The 5,154-nt window shown below is 55.0% G+C and overlaps 1 long non-coding RNA gene across 3 annotated transcripts; it reads right to left on the reverse strand.

The window, feature by feature from the left end:
- Positions 1-248: 248 nt before the first annotated feature.
- On the reverse strand, positions 249-3,398 carry LOC121136975. Of its 3 annotated transcripts, none has more exons than XR_005874173.1 (3): positions 3,214-3,398; positions 2,777-2,877; positions 249-399 (listed from the first exon to the last, which is right to left on the reverse strand). It is a non-coding gene; the product is annotated as an uncharacterized LOC121136975 (long non-coding RNA). The 3 variants fall into 3 exon arrangements; XR_005874172.1 differs by lacking the exon at positions 3,214-3,398 and adding an exon at positions 3,015-3,172; XR_005874171.1 differs by lacking the exon at positions 3,214-3,398 and having other exon boundaries at positions 2,777-3,008.
- Between the last annotated feature and the right edge of the window lie 1,756 nt (positions 3,399-5,154).

Genomic DNA, 5,154 nt, shown 5'->3' on the forward strand with positions numbered 1-5,154 from the left:
TTCATTCGTTCCTGCCAGATTTTTAGGTGTGGAAGCGCTGTCTATGAAGCCTGAGGAGGGTGGGGGAGGGACTGGATATCCTGGGGGGCTCACCCTGTTGGAAGAGGGTAGAGGAATAGGCACAACCAGATACAGCGTTCTACACCGCGAATGAGAGTGTTTGCAGGCAAAGCTGGGCAGGTCAAAAGAGATGTGTAAACCAGGCAAGGTGGCTTGGTTTAAGGAAAAAACAGAACAGAACAAAACAGTGAGGTTGTGCAGGAATTTAATAAGGCGTGAGAGACTCAGCCTCGTGAGATCCTGTGGCACTGGGGAAGACGGTCTGTAACGGTGAGCTCTGGAGAGGAACAAGGATCCCCAGGTGTCCGTCTAGAGCAGAAAGGGGGAGAACGGCAAGACCTGTAGGAGGAAGCACAGGCACCAGCAACGTGTCAGCTCCACGGTGGAGCCCATCCTGCTCCGCTCAGAGTTACCGACTCAGGTGCCAGGCCGAACGCTGCCTGCTTCCGGCAAAGCGCTCTGGCCTTGCAGCCCAGACCCCAATCTCGGTTGTTCAGTCTGAGATTTCTCCTGGGAGTCTGAAAGCCAGCCCTGAGGCAGCACCTGCAGGCGGAAGACCACACAGGAAGCCGTGCAGGAGGCTAAGGACCGTGGGCTGTGGGCAGAGCCAGGTGAGGTCCAGTAGAAGATAATAGGATTGAACTTGCGCCCCTCGGGGTGGCCTGAGTGAGTGGGGCTGTGGAAGGCTAGGAGGAGGGAGGAGCCTGATGGTTTGGCTAAATTATGGGCTGTCTGAGAGGCAGCTGGGCCCACGTTGAAGTCCAGTAGAGGCTCTGGTCCCTGAGGAGCATCTACCTCAAGTTCTCCAGTCCTACAAGGAGCTAGTCGCTGCACTGCTTTCTCCCCCACAGCAGGTGGCGCCCTCCTGCTGGGATTGGCGTTAGGAGCTGCGGTTTCTGCTCAGAAACCCTCCTGGGCACTGGAGAGGAGAGCAGACTCTGTGGAGCTGATTCCTGGGTCCCTATTCACTGTAGCCCACCTGCTAGCCTCACCCCCAGCTCTCCCTGTCTCTCCCTCGTGTCTGCCCCCTTGCTGCTAGATCCACAGGGCAAGTCTGGAATTCCATGTCGAGGGCAGTAGAGATGCAGTTGGCAGGGGCATGTCCCCTGGGGTCCTCCTAGAAGCCCTGAGCTCCTAATGGCTTTCCCCTCATGCCCGCAGAAAATACTCCTTGGGCCTAGCTGGGGGAGTTCTAGAAGGTGAGCAGGGATGTTTGCCCGTGACAAGGTGACTCTGTCACGGAAGGGAGCATAAACCCCAGCATCTCTCTGCACAGTAAACAGCGTCCACGGTTGAGGCTGTCTATTATCTCCCACTCGCCAGTCTCTAGTCCTAGGCGAAGACCTGAGGGGCGAGGAGGAGACCCACAGCCTCTCCAGCTCTCCTGGGACCCCCTTCACTCCCTACTTTTTCCACCCTTGGAACTGAGGTTCCCCCTACCTGCCAGGCAGAGCTGGTGGTGCTCCTGTGGGCTAAAGGGTGGGCATCAAGGGATGGGAGCAGAGGGTGCCCAGAGGAGGGGGGCTCTGGGAAGAGACGGGCGCAGTGAGGTGAGATGTGTCAGAGGGGCCTCAGGTAGGATGGGGACCAGAATGACAAGATGAGGACCTGGAGGGGCTTCCTGAAGGAGAAAGAAGGGGAGGAAGAGGAAGGGGTTTCCTGGGCCATGGGAACGTTGCAAGGGAAGGCAGGAAACATGGGGGAAGACTGGGGGGTTGGGGAGAGACAGGCGGACATATAGGCCAGCACAGAGAAAACACAGCAGAGTTTGTAAGGAAGAGAGAAACTGTTGGAGCATTAGAAGGAGGGTCCGAGAGTTGTGCTTGGAGGTGGGCAACTAACGGTCTCTCATCCGGCTTGGTGAGTCCCCCCCCCGTAGTCCCTCCAGCCTCCATCCAACACAACTCACAAGTGTGAGTTTAATAGCTTAGCAGCTTAACCCATCCCCCACCCACATTGCCCAGGCACAGAGGCTGAGCACCCTCCGCCCTGGCTAGGTAGCAGCCACCACCCCATCTCCGCTGGAGTTGACAATCAGTAACCCTTCACCACGATGGTGGCTCAGCCACACAGGGGGCCTTTGTCTGGTCCCAGCCTTGCTGGGAGGCCTAGCCTGGCCCCAAGTTTGCACAGTATTAATCATTGACCAGCACTCAGGGATACAGCCCCTCTGGAAGCACTGGGGCCCTGGCCTTCCACGGCATCAGGTGAGGCTCACCGGGAGCTAGGGTGGGAGGGAAAGCCCAGGCGAGGAGCGGGCACTGGCTCTCGGTGAGAATCAGGGCTATGGCACCACCACCTGCGTTTGCTAAACCCAGCTTCCGTGAAAGTTCCCACCTGGAGGGAATGAACGTTCCCCCGTTAGGGAGGAACGGAAGGGGCAGAGGAAGCACCTTTCCCCAGGACAGTGAGGGGCGCGGATAAGCGCGGACCCTGGAGGTGATGTGAAGCTCGCTGAGCAGTGGCTCTAGGCAGTGGTGTCCCCCGATAGAGTATCCACACAGACGGAGGAGCCCTCCTCCAGCCCCTGATGGAGGGCACGCGCAGATGGGAGGCGGAGGGGTTGGATCACTATGTGCCAGAGGGAAAGATGAGGTCCTGCTTGGTGCAGCCTTCTCTGATTTCCACCTGGATGTATGTGACGCTGTCCACCCCGGGGCCACATCTGAGAAACCTAGCCGGGAGCAAGAAGGAAGACATAAAGGGACGCGCTTACCAAGAGCAGAGGTAGAGAGGGCCACCTTTTACAGGAGCACACACACTCCTGGACATGATCGCCTTCAGCTATCCTTATGCACCACGGGCTGTTCTGTGACACTGCCACAAAAAAAGCACTGGTCCATCACTGGTCCCAGTCCCATAGTTAGGAAAGACAGAGCAGACCCAGGAATTTGGGCTCTGGTACCACCGCCGTCAGAAAAGAGGGCATACAGAAAGGTAGGGGCCCTGAGCACCTTCCAGTAGCAGGGGCAGGCCCCCAAGAGTTGAGCCCCACTTTAGGAATTATCTTTGAGGGGAGCAGCCGGGAATATGGCTTCTTCAGGGATCCGATGCCTGGTTTCGCTATGCTCCATGGGAAAGCAGGTCGGGTTATCCTGAGCTTCACACAGGGTAAGCCTCCCGCATCAGCCCCCATGGCCCCTTTGGCCTTACCCTGAGAAGTCAATATTGATATTTTATGATCCAGGATAAGCACTTATTTTCTTCCCCTGTGAAGGGCTATCTGGTCCGAAGGGTTAATCAGTGACCACTTTGCAAGGGGTGGGGGACCCATGGGAAGAAAGCAACTATTTAACTTGAGTCCTTCAACCCAGCTTCCCCGGACCCAGCGGGACTGATCTGCTCTTGCTGGAGGGTGTGACTCTTTGGGGATCTGAGTCCACAGGGTGTGTTTGGAGGATGGCTGCATTGGATGTGCCCAGAGATTGCCCAGGGAGTGGGCTGGCCAGGCAGGTGTGTCCTTCATGTGGCTGTCATAGGACGTGTCTGGCTAGACGTGGAAGGGCATAGAAGAAACAAGAGCCAAAGTACTGGGGACTCCCAGATGACCTAAAGGGCTGCCCCTCTGGCAGGTCAGGGTACTGGAAGCCAATATGTGACCCAGTCCTACCTGTTACCCTGTGCAGCCTTGGATGAACAGCTTCACGTTCCTAGGAAACGGGGACCTTACCTCTCTTCTAGGATGGTTTCAAAGACTAAATGAAATGCGACACTTACAGAGGGGAGAGAATCAAATAAATCTTTTTCAAAGGGAGCTGGGGATGTCCAGAGACTGGCTCAGCGGTTAAGAGGGTTTGGCGCTCTTCCGGAGAGACCCCAAGTTTAGTCCTCAGCACCCACGTCGGGAGCCACACAACCACCTGTCACTCCAGCTTCAGGGGACAGGACACCCTATCCTCACATGCACATACCCACCCTCAGACGCACACCCATACACATAATTGAAATAATTATAAAATAAATTTAATTATAAGATAACTATTTAAATTTCAAACAGTGTAGCCCATGCAAGGAACCGTTCTCTGATTGGCAGCCCCGCTGTTTAGGAGAACACAGTAATGGGCCATTAGGGTTTAGGAAGCTAAGGTCCCCTGAGGCCCCTGTCTACAAAAGGGGATCTGCTCTACTAGAGGGCCACCTTGATATGTGGCCTTGCACTTGACGCTTTTGTCCCTGGTGACATGGTAACCCTCCACTGACCCTGAACCATCTGCTGGACAAGGGCCTTGCCATTCCCGAGCACTGAAAAGGGTAGAACAGGAGCCTGCCACCAGCTCAGAGGAGGGCACTGTAAAGGTACGGGGCTGAGGCAGGGGGATGGTCACAGGAGACACAGAAGCCCCATAGAAGCACCATGAGCCAGGAGACACCCAAAGCCCAGGAGCCGGTGGGTAAAGGTAATTGCAGCCAAACCTGACTCCCTGGGACCCACGTAGTGCAAGGGAAAAACCAACTCCTGAAAGCTGTCCTGTGACTCGACAAGTAAGATGTGACACACCCCACCACCACCACATACCCAGACACACACGAAGTAAGTTAATGAAATGTAATTAAAAAAAAAAACAATGAAACATGACGTCTTCCTCAAAACCCCTCTGGGATATTGGGGCATGGAAGATGAGCCACATACCTAGAGTCTTGAACTTGTGAAGGCTCAAGACAATTTAGCTACCTAAAGAAATCCTCCTTTCAAAGGCTGCAGATGTTATGGGCTTGGGCTATAGTTTGGGAAAACGGGAGATGAGCACATGTAGTCGCCTCTGGGCACTTGTCTTAGAGTCACTCTATGGCCCTGGCTCCTGAGAGAATTCTCCTGAGAGGAGACAGGCACGAAGGGATAACCGGTGTCCACCTCCTTGAATCACTCCTCTCCCCCGTTTTCATATCATGCTAGAACCAACACGTCTTCTATTAGGCACAGGGTGACCGCGAGTGAAGTCTGCTCTCCATGGCCTTTTGGTTATTATTGTTGTTGTTGTAATGATGTGCAGTCATGTGACAACACGGAGACCGAAGGGAGCTTGTCTTAGTCTGCTTGAGACAAACCACCCAAGGGGTGTGGAGGTGATGGTGAATCTTCGTTGTCAGTTCGAC

The sequence above is a fragment of the Mesocricetus auratus genome, unplaced genomic scaffold (assembly GCF_017639785.1).
Source record: "Mesocricetus auratus isolate SY011 unplaced genomic scaffold, BCM_Maur_2.0 Super-Scaffold_100676, whole genome shotgun sequence".
Classification (NCBI taxonomy): Eukaryota; Metazoa; Chordata; class Mammalia; order Rodentia; family Cricetidae; genus Mesocricetus; species Mesocricetus auratus.